The sequence below is a fragment of the Artemia franciscana genome, chromosome 16 (genome assembly GCF_032884065.1).
Source record: "Artemia franciscana chromosome 16, ASM3288406v1, whole genome shotgun sequence".
Lineage (NCBI taxonomy): Eukaryota > Metazoa > Arthropoda > Branchiopoda > Anostraca > Artemiidae > Artemia > Artemia franciscana.
The window spans coordinates 33,481,587-33,493,784 of NC_088878.1; the positions used below are offsets into that span (position 1 = coordinate 33,481,587).

The 12,198-nt window shown below is 32.8% G+C and overlaps 1 protein-coding gene across 1 annotated transcript in view; it reads left to right on the plus strand.

The window, feature by feature from the left end:
• The first annotated feature begins 11,226 nt into the window (after window positions 1–11,226).
• LOC136037366 (mediator of RNA polymerase II transcription subunit 4-like) overlaps window positions 11,227–12,198 on the plus strand; it is a 63,433-nt gene continuing 62,461 nt past the window's right edge. The window contains exon 1 of the mRNA XM_065720087.1: window positions 11,227–11,320. The gene's annotated coding sequence lies outside the window, so the exon portion shown is untranslated. The remainder of the gene's footprint in view (window positions 11,321–12,198) is intronic.

Sequence of the window (12,198 nt, forward strand, 5' to 3'; positions counted from 1 at the left end):
TTCCATTGGACAAGTAAACGAACAGGGGACAAGGAGGGTGTTCCAGGTGAAAAATCAAGTAACTTTAAAGTAACTAGAGAAGTTACTTGAATTTTACATTCACCAGGAACGGCTTTTGAAGTAACTAAGGTCTTATTCAAATAGAAAAAAATATCACGACCAAGATTTTGATAACATTTGTTTTAGACTCATTTAGTCTGAATTTAGAATAACTTCCTGTGCATAAGTCCTTGTAAATATTGTACCTAAGGCCGCCAACCAGTAGAGGAAACTCTTAGAATATTTTGGAACTGATCTTGAAATCAAAAAAATTAGATACACTCTAGGGGTGTATGAATAGGATATTCTAGGCTAGTTGCATGTTTAAACTTGTTTGTCTTGGGTATAGTTTGAATAACATAACCTCTTGCCAAGATAGCAAAAAGTATCTAAACTAGAATTTTACCACAATTATTTTTTCTCCATTGTTTCCTGATTGATTAAGCTAGCCTAACCTATATCTTAAATTTAACCCACTGTATAAAATTGACCTACATTGTTCACAAAAAGAAAAGCAGAATGCTGCATCAATAACTTAATGCCAAATTCATTATGGAAAGTTATTAATTTTGCAATAAATCTGTGGGCATTAACCTAGATTTGGTTTAAATATCCTGTTTCCATATTAATTTCAGTGCATTAGTGTCTGAGATAGCATACAGTAGTGTTGATTATTGAAACTCTTTGGCTTAGGCCTATCTTTTTCTTACATTCAGTTGAACTATTAAGGTTATAATTTTAGACTAGGCTAGTTAAAATTTCCAAATGATGGCCTTTTCACTAGGCTATCTTTAAAAGTATTTGAGCTTACTAATTTTTTTTTTAATAATGGATCTGCATCAAATGAGAGGGAGCTCCCCTAGATTTGGTAAAATACTTTGGGAATTTTCATTGAAATATATAGGCTATATTTTGGTACATCCATCAAGGAACCCCCCTCCTCAGATTTTCAAAATACATTCCCTTCCCCCTCCCATTTACAGTTTTGTAAATTAGTGCCATTTGTGAATTAGCATAGCAGAAAGACTGGTTTTGTCCTGGATTTTGTTTTATTTTATACTTGACTGATTTCAGCTTATTCATAGAAAATTGTAAGGGTTTCATGTCTTCATTTTTATGGAATTTGTTTTTTTATTTATTTGCATAATTTTATAGTATTTGCCTATGAATAGGTTAAACTTGTATCAGATCAAAGGCATAAGCTATATAAAAAATGCCAATTTTTCATGATAATTAAAAATGTTTTCTTGGGCATTAATTTGTGAACACAGAACATTTTGTTGTTAGGGCAATATGATTTTCAGAAACTTGTTTAATAACCAAATCAGGCTCATACTTAGGCCCATGACCTAAACTTAACAAGAGAAAGAAACAGAAACTTGCAGGTAGGATTTAATTTAGAGCAAAGTGGATGACATATATTTGAAATATTCAATTCACCAAGTTTAACCTTTATAAAGCAGAGTAGTCACAACACAGTTTTCAGTTTACTGTATTTGCTTCTAATTAAATCTAGGCTTTCTTTGGGACCACAGTCCAAGATAAAAATGATCAATAAAGGAACAAAATTTTACAGCCTCCATCAAATATTCCAAAATTTATGAAAAATATAGCATAGAGATGGGTGCATAAAAATTCAATGGCTGATTTAGGATTTTTCTGTGAAGGGAAATTTCTCTCTTCTGATGGCTGTTCAAAAACTGTTGTCTTTTGATAGGTAGAAAACAAAAATAACTGAACCTATAGACTTTGTATGCATTCCTTTCATCTCAAATACTTGATACTCTTCAAAACACTCACTATTATTGAAACAGATATCCTAAAATATCAAATAACTTCAAAAATTCAATAGATTATCTCAGCTAGAAACAATTTTAGATTTTACAATTTTGCAGCTTTTTTCAAATCTTCATACAATGAACTCTGCCAGTGGTACATCAGAAATGCCACAACATTATTTAGTTCTACAGTTGCTTATTGATGAAATAATGGATACTGATGTAGGATCAGATAAAAATGAAGAAAAATGGTGGTAAGTTGTAATATAATATTCAATTTAATCTTGCAAGTTATTATTTTTCTAGACACAATCTTGTATATTCAGGTATGGACAAGTTCCAAAGCTGCCAATAGCACAATTAAATAGAATTCCAAAAGCTGCTGACACTTTAGCAGCAACTGCCAAATAGCATTACTACTTAGCTACCCCATTTTCTCTATTGTGGGGTATATGTATAAATGAATGTTGGAGTGGAGACAAGTATTATGTTGACTAATAATTTGTAATTTTTTTTATTACATAGAAACAGTTTTTTAGGACCAAGAAAAAAGGATTCAGATTTTATTTAAAAATACATTATTTTGTTTTGCTTCAAAGTCATTTATTGTTGTAACCTGCGATTATGATGTTATTCATCATCTTGTATACAAAGATGTCATCTTGTATACAATAATTGTGAGTCTTTATTTTGATGTGCATATTTGAAGAAAAAGTTTACCATATGTATAGACCAACTAACCCAATAGGAACATTTTGACTAAATACCTGACAGCCTGTACAACCAACAAATCTCTTTTTGCTTCCTGGCTTTTGGCTATGGTCTGTTTTATGCTTTCTATTTAGCTAATTTTGTTTTGCTGGTTAAATAGCAGAAATATTCTTTATTTGACTATGTTTTTGAGTTTAGGCTATTTTATGGTTTTCATTTAGTTATTTTCTTTTTTTCCCAAGAAAGAATGTTGGTTAAATAGCAGAAATAATCATATAGGCTACATCACCTATCACTGTCTTTGTACAATAAACTTCTAATTTCTTGGAATTAATTTTTTCAGGTTTGGCATTAATAAATTTACTCATAGATAACATTGGCCTCCAAAATTACAGTTTTGAAAATTCCGTAAAGTATTTTGCCAAATTTCATGCTATTTGATATGTTAATTCCGAAAATGGTTCCCATCATTACCATAATGTCAGGATTTTCTTGAAAAATACATATTATTTTAAACAAAACCCAATTTGGAAAAGAATGATGTTGCCCAATTTCTTGTGTACTATCTGGTAACATTACTTTCACCCAAAGCCAATAATTTGTTATTTCTTTATATTACATAGAAACAGTTTTTTAGGACTTAAAAGTTTCTGATTTTATTTAAATGGCCCTTGTGTTTCAAGAGTTAAAGAATTAAAACAAAAGGTCAAACTGTAGCATAAAGAGCAGAGTATTGTGGAGGGGAAATCAAATCACATAACTTTTCCTAGCTAGAATTTCTCTTTGTGGAGAATTTTTCCTGCAGAAAATTCTCCCATCAAATATTTTTTTTTCCTCAGAAATGCATTGATAAGCATCTTATCACTTTGGTTATGGATGCAGTTGTTGGCTTGTTGCAAAATTAAAAATTTCTGATGGGATGTAAACATTAACTTGCTTTTCTGAATTTACAACAAATTAGTGCAAACATAAATGCTTAGTTTGGTGGTGTCCATTGTAAATCTGAGTAACTTGCAATGTCAAGGATAATAACATCTTTGTTTTATTATACTTGACATCTAAAGTTTGTGTTTCCAAGATTTGTCAGGGGCTAGTAGCTACAGTAAATTCTTAAATGATTCATAAATGAGGGTAGCTTCCCCCTCCTTAATAACTCATTTTTCACCCTGAAGTTTTTAATATCTTGTTAGTTTCTTAGGGGCCATTTTCACAAGGATTCAAGTTCAACTAAAATCCTTGTGAAACCAACAAAAGATGGATAAAATTCATCTTTTGTTCAACTTAGAGATGGGCTTCATAATCCAGTTAAAAATGCGGCAAAAAACATAATCCATCTCAGTGATACCTTAACTCATATAGCAAATTTCAAGCAGAACTAGCTTTGCCTACTAGCAGTTGTCTTTCATTTTTGAAAAGGCCAGGCCACCCAAGCAAAGGGTGTATTGTCATTACAAATGATTTTGCTGAAATGAGCTGGTGGAAAACTATTAGGAAATGTAATGAATCTAGTTTACTGTTTAGAGATTAGGATATGACAAAATTAAGCATTCAATATGCTTGTTTGTAAATCTTAAGTAAATACAAAACCTGTTGGAATTTTGTTGATATCCATCTCACAAGTAGTGTGTCTAAAGAAAGTTTCCAAAGAGCATTCAGTTTTCAGCATGCATTTTATCTTTATTGATGGTTAAAGAAAGCAATAGATATACCTGCTGTAGTTGATTAGTAATAAATAACTTGCTGCCTTTCTGCATAAAAATGTGCATTTTTATGTATAATGTATAGCTTTTAAAGTCATTAATTCCTGAGAAGCCCCTTCTCCAGTTATGCCAGCTTTATGGGTAGTAAAGCCTTTTTAAAATAATCTGAAATAATTCTTTGGGGGTCCTTACCAGTGACTTTTCTTTCTACTGCAATTAGCAATGGGTGAAATATATTGTAGTCACTAAAAATTTACAATCTTACCTATTTTACCACTATTAAGTTGCAAAAAGGGTGAACTAAATATTTACCATTGAATTTGCCACAAAAGAAATTTCTAGCTTCAAGAAATTCAATCATGCCTTTAGAACAAGGGATCCTAAGTTAGGTCAAAGTCTTGAAAATGTGCTTCTAGTATAAGTAATTTGTAAATAAAAATTTGTATCTTACTAAAAATGAGACAAAAAAAATCCTGCAGAAAAGAAACAAGACAGATTAATAAAGGAAGAAATACCATGGATGCCCATGAAATGTAAGATAGAAATGAACAAAACTTCAATTATGCATCTGTTTTCTTTAAACAGACAGGAGGAATAAACCTCCAAGCTTTGACAAATTCAATCTCACTTTTGGAACCAGGTATAAGACTAATTTCCAGGGAATGAAAACAGTAAATCCCTGGCTTTTCTATTGACACAGGCAGTGAAGGGAATAAAAACACATTTATTGTTCTGCCTATTTGTTCAACTTCTCTGTCTGTTCTACAAATTCTGTATTATATTTATTTGATAAAAAAAAAGGCAAAATGTCATAGATAAGATTTATTTGCCAAAAAGCCTGCAGGCCATAGCAAACACATGCAACTTTATACAAGCACCTAATTCAAAACAACTTAAAAAAGCAAACAAACTTGCAAACAACTTAAACAAGCAAACAAACTTTCAAACACTTTATGAATTCAGAAACACCCATGAATAAACTCTTACCAAGCTAACTCCTCAAACAGGATTCCCTATGCTTAATCCCTAAACAAAGATTAAATAAAAAAAAAAAAAAACTAGTTTTTTAAACTGAAAGTAAGGAGCAATATTAAAACTTAAAATGAACAGAAATTACTCCGTATATGAAATGGGTTGTCCCCTCTGCAATCCCTCACTCTTTACGCTAAAGTTTTTAATTGTTTTAAAAAGTAGAATTGTGGCAAAGAATCAAACTTTAGCATAAAGAGCAAGGAATTGCAGAGGGGGACAACCCATTTCATATACAGAGTAATTTCTGTTTGTTTTAAGTTTTAATATTGCTCCTTACTTTCAGTTTAAAAAACTAGTTTTTTTTATTTAATTTCTAAACATTTTTGAATTAATGCATTTTTGATTTTGGCTCTCGGCACATAAATTATTAAAATGAAATTTGCATATTAATTTTTTTTTGGCTAAACAGCTTTTCTCTTAGTTTTGATCAGACAATTTTGAGAAATTAGGGGTGGGGAAGGTGGTTGTCCCAATTCTTTAAGAATGACCCCTGAATCAGAGAGGCTGTGGAATAAATAGTTGAAATTACCACCACTACTACTATATCATCTACAAATAATATACATGATACCCTAAACCAATCCAAAGATACAAATGGGGCTCCATTATTTTTTCATAAAACTGTCTAAATCATTAACAAACAAGGAGAAAAGCTTTGGGGATAAAGTACATCCTTGTTTCACACCAAAATGAGACATAACTAGTCTAGAAAATTTCCCCATCACCTTTACAACAAACTTCACCCTCCTATACATAGCTGCTATTATTGCTACAAAACAAGACAGCAAGCCTATTTCTAACAGGCTTTCAATTAACAACCTCCTATTTACTGAATCAAAAGCACTTCTCAGGTCTAAAAAGATACAAATAGCCAACCATTTTTCCATCTCAATATTTCCTAAGTAAAAATATGGTCAATAGTGCTGAATGTCAATCTGAATCCCACTTGTACTGGACTCAGTATTTCCTCTTTATCTAACCAATCTCTTAGCCTAAATTCCAAAACCTTATTTGCACATTAGGGGAAGGGGGGGGGGGGTGCATTATATCAAATACCTAACCTAACCACCTCTATATATAAATATTAATTTAAATGTAATTGCATCATAGTTTGTTTCACACAAGAACCTAACTTTACTTATTGAGTGTGTTCTGAATAACACACAAGTACCTAACAACCATATTGATGCATAGCTTAGATTTCTTGTTATGCATTGACGTATAGAATTCTTCTCAATTCCTATTTTGATAGCAGTACATGAGGGTTTGAGTTTCACATTATTTTGCATAATTGTATAGCCTACTAGTTTTGACCCTATTTTCTAATGTAGCAAGAAGTTAGGCCTACTTAAAAAAGAAAAAAATTGTATGCTGACCAATGGTCAGCATTGCACAGCAAGTGATATCCTGATTCAATGTCTGTAGCTGGGAGTGTTACAAAACATTGATTCTTCATTTGAGTGCAAAAAACATTTGATTCTTTTGAAGTTTTTCCTCTAAATTTCTCCAGGTAGGATAATCATTATAGCTAGGTGTACTGTGGCTAAACTTACAGAGTCACACCATTGACCCCTATCCCAACCAAAATAACAGCAACACCAGGCCTTAAACTCCTAAGCTTAGGTTTTCAAGCCTGGAGTAACCTACAAGAAAATTTGCTAGGAGGGCTCAAATGTATCTATAAATTAATATTAAAAAGTTGTTACAGGCTACCAATAAACTGCAAAGTTTTTTGAAGCACTTCAATGAATAACAGGATTCAATCTAGCCAAGGCTAGCTTAAGTAATTATCATTGAATGTTTTAAATCAGCTTCCAGAGTAACACAGTATTTCTTTGTGTCAAGTCGGATTGAACTAAGCTTTCTTTGAACTATATACATTTTTTTCTGGACAATTAGACCTATTACTCACTCTAGGCTATGCCATCTCTACAAAACAATTTACCACTGACATTGTATAGGCTAGCAACTGTCCAAGGATTACAGGAATTTAATTAGAAGCTTCCTAAAGCAAGACCTGAAGACTTCATCCCCAACAAACAATTCAACCAAGCTTCTCTAGATATGCCCAGAAGATCACATTAATGCTTGAACTTTACCAATGTATTTTTTATTAAAAATCAGTTTAAGGTCAAAATAAGATTGCTTACCATCACTAGTTCTTTGAACAATTGCAGTTCCATTCTCTTCCCTGCATAAAGGCTCATAGTCTTCAAACTTTTGTGTGTTAGCCATCATAAAAGTTTATTGTAGTGATGATAATGATGTTCAGTTACTTAACTAAAGATGCTCGTTAACTATCTTTAGCAAAAGTTACTTTGAAGTAACTTTTCTGTCGTTCCAGCTGCTAAATAGCCTCAGCTGGAACGGAAAAAGTTACTTTTAGTAACTTTTCCGTAACTTTTAGTTACTTTTTGTCTCAGCTGGAACACGCTCAAGAATTCCCTCAATCTTTTACACTCTGGATCGTTTATTTCTTCAACATTGTTGTTTAGTTGACGTTTGAGGGAATAATATGCTCATATACGTATGATCCTTTAATAAACGTAATAATTTCTGTCTGTTTTAAGTTTTAATGCTGTTTTTTATTCTCAGTTTCAAAAACTTGTTTTTTATTTAATTTCTTGTTGTTTTGTAAATAATGCCTGAAAACCTGGCTCCACCTCTGCGGAAAACCCCTCACCCTCATAGACATATCTTTTACACCATTAAATCTTGGTTAAAATTCACACTGGAAGATGACCCTAAACATCTCTACGCCTAAACTTGATTCAGCAAAGGGGAAAGCAAGACATATAAGGAATTTCAAATATATCTCTCGCTTTCTTCGTTTCGTTTTGTTGTTCTGATATGTAGAAACTCTGACCTTGTCATGAGTGCTTGTTGCAAACGCAAATGCTTGGTAAAATTAAAAACGTGTTTCTTTTTTTGCAAATAAAAACAGGTTAAAAAATAGAATCAGTGCATATGCTTAATCACAATTTAAAAAAAAACAACAGAAGTTTTAACTGAGAGTAAGAAGCAACATTTAAACGAACAGGAATTGATTTGTATAATAAGGGTGTTGCCCTTGCCTCAGCTTCTCGCCCTTCATGCTAAAGTTTTTTAGTGTTTCAAAATTATTTTTGTTAGTCTAAATAAACGAAGCTTGTGCTGCAAGAGTCGTTCTAAAGGTATTGGGAAAATAATTTGAACTTTAGCGTAAGGAGCGAGGTATGGAGGAAGGGGTATTCCTCCTCATATACTTAATAATTTCTGTTAGTTTTAAGATTTAATATTGCTCCTTACTTTCAGCTGCAAATTTTGATCATTTATTTTTGATCGTTTGTTAAATAATGTCGCAAAATCTGGATCCACCTCCGCAGAATACTCTACCTCCCCACGGATATATCCTTCAGACAATTCAGTTTTGATTAAATTTTACGCTGGGCAATTACACTTAGCATCTCTACGCTTAATATTTAACCATCAAAGAGAAAACCAGACTTAAAACAATGTTGCATAAGACTTCCCCCTGTAATATTCACCCACCTGGGAAACTTCTCCAATGACCCCCCCCCCAACAGAAAAATCACCATTCCCTCAACCGAAAAATGTATCCTCAGCCCCTCACCCTTCATGCTGAAGTTTTTAGTGTTTCTAAAATTATTTTGGTTAATCTAATTAAACGAAGCCTGTGCTGCAAGAGTCGTTCGTATTGGAAATAGTTTGAACTTTAGCGTAAAGAGTGAGGTATAGAGGAAGGGGTATCTCTCCGCATATACTTAATAATTTCTGTTACTCTTAAGATTTAATGTTGCTCCTTACTTTCAGCTGTAATTTTTTTTTTCATTTATTTTTTGATTGTTTTTTAAATGATGTTGGGAAATCTGGTTCCACATCCGCAGAATACCCTTCCTCAACACGGATATATCCTTCAGACAGTTAAATTCTGATTTAGTTTTACCCTGGACAATTACACTTAACATCTCTACGCTTAATATTTAGTCATCAAAGAGAAAACCAGACATAAAAAGAATGTCGCATAGGACTTCCCCCTGTAATATTCACCCACCTGGGAAACTTCTCAGATGACCCCCTCCCCCAGCAGAATAATCACCACTCCCTCAACCGAAAAATGTGTCCGTTCTTTCCAATAACAAACACTGAACATAAACAACGGACGATTTCATAAATTAAACCTTTCCCCAAGGACTTTGAGGGGCATTTTACATACAAAGGCTTAGTTATTGGGCTTTTAAACTATGTCAAACTATATGGCTATCTTACAACTTTGATCAGACGATTTCAAAAAAAGGCCTTGGGAGAAGGCCTAACTTCCCTCCAAAAATTAACATCAGGGTGATTCACCAAGTTTTAAGATGTTATATCTTAAGACTTTTCATAAACCATATTAGTGAACTCTCTCAAAAAAATTTGGCGAATGTTGTCATGGAAGGAAAATCAAGTTGACATTAATCCATGGCTAATTGGAGAAATAATCAAAACACTTAATAGTTTGAGTGAGAGGCGCAGCTGGCCTAAGTTTTTTTCCGGAGTACATAAAATGATGTCAGTTTCCCTTGTTGATAGATACTCTATTCTCCATCCATCCAGGCTGGGATAGAACTAAATTAGATAGTCAAAGATCTTTAGGAATAATTGAAATTTCTGGGTTGACTCATGACAAACAATGTTGACTGGACTTGTATGCGAAATGGGGAGGGGGAGGGACTGAATTTACTTGAACTCATATGCAAACAAGTGACCAAACTTTCGGATCATTTACATAACTTTTTCGTGAATGGTCCAGAAATTATTTATTTAGTTTTGTATAAAAATATAAGTTTTAGTTTGCATTCTTTAGTATTTCTGCTGATGACTCTAGACTTTTATATCTGTTTTCACTGTCTAAATAAATGGACTTATATCCAGTTGAACGTTTGTTTGTTAGCCCTAGAAAGGCAGTGGGGTCTGGAAAAAGGATACGTAATTTAAAGTATTAGGTCAAATATGTTATTAAAAAAAAAATATTTGCTCTTGTAGAAAATATGCTAGGAGAAACCAACAAAATTCAGAAAATTTGACCCCACAGCACGAAATCTCAAAATATTGTTCCTTAAAGTCAAATTAAAAAAAAAACAATGTTAAATAAATTTTAGGTCGGTAGTTGGGGAACGTCTGCTTGAACATCCACACCATTACTTTATGTTTGATGAAGAAGAAATAATAAATAGTTGTATTAGGTTATTAAAAAGTCTATATGAAATTACAGAATTTAAACTGAATGTCTATAAAATTCAATTTACAATAGTTAAAAAAAATTTCCTTTTAATAGTAAAGAAGACAATTTTTTTTTGTAGATTCAATCTCATACAAGTTCGACTTCAAATGTAAGGTAAAATAAACTTTAGAAAAGTCATAAATCTTGTATAGCAACGCAAAAAGATTCATGGACTGAACGCAATAATTTCTTGATTAAAATAAAAAATAAAACACAATAGTTTATTTTTAATGAATTTTACCTAGAACACAAGTAGAATTTTAAAACAAAAATAATATTTCATCTTTCTAGAGTCCCGTAAAAGAAGATCATTTAACACGTATATGTACAATTGTATTTAAAAACATACCGACATATACCTTATGTATAGGTGCTTGATCTGACTTTATTTAAATGCAGATTTTCTTTCGTTATTTTTTAATGTTTATTTTTTTATAACGTTTGTTTTTTTCCATTATTTTTCGTCTTTTGTTAAGCTAGCTGTTTTCAATTTTTTTACGCTCACATAGGCTTCCAGGTGCGAAGCCCAAATATTTTGACTTTTTAAAAAAAATGTGTGTTGAAACGATTTTTACCAGTTTCTAAAAATTAAAATGTGATGTGTATTTTGCTTACATAAGGAACTGTTAATTAGTCATCCTCATCATTTATAAAATTATACTTGCAAGATAAACAGATATAAATTTTTATTTTTTTTTGCAAGTTTGAGCTACGCATCTTAAGCCAGCTTCTAGTTCCAGCAACAAAAGCCGCATCTTGTGTCCAGGTCCAGTCGGGAACAAGGAACACGTGAAGCAGTAAGTCGAATCCTTTTCCAAACTATCAAACAGTTCGTGGTAACGAACTGTAGTAAGGAGCGACCCAGCACAATAGTAACAAAATCTCTAAAAAACGGAATTTGGATGCCAATAGTCACATCAAAGAATCGCATTTTAATGCTGATTTTAAGTATATAAGTTTCATCAAGATTAGTCTTACCCGTCAAAAGTTACGAGCCTGAGAAAATTTGCCTCATTTTACAAAATAGGGGGAAATAACCCCTAAAAGTCATACGATCTTAACGAAAATCACACCATCAGATTCTGCGTATCATAAAACCTTATTGTAGACGTTATTGTAGAATTTCGCATTTTTTGCCAGAAGACAAATCACGGATGCGTGTTTATTTGTTTTTTTCCCTGGGGGTGATCGTATCGACTCAGTGGTCCTAGAATGTCGCGGAAGTGCTCATTTTAACGGAAACCAAAAATTCTAGTGCCCTTTTTAAGTGACAAAAAAATTTGGAGGGCACCTAGGCCCCCTCCCACGCTCATTTTTCCCCAAAGTCACCGGATCAAAATTCTGAAATAGCCATTTTATTCACCATAGTCGAAAAACCTAATAACTATGTCTTTGGGGACGACTTACTCCCCCGCAGTCTCCGTGGGAGGAGCTGCAAGTTACATACTTTGACCTGTGTTTACATATAGTAATGGTTACTGGAAAGTGTACAGACGTTTCCAGGGGAATTTTTTTGGTTTGGGTGGAGATTTGGGCAGGAGGGGGTGGGGGGGTACGTGAGAGGATCTTTCCATGGAGGGGGCGCAGGATTTTCTAGCATTATTTAAAAAACAATGAAAAAATAAATATGAAAAGTTTTTTCTACTGAAAGTGAGGAGCAGCATTAAAACTTAAA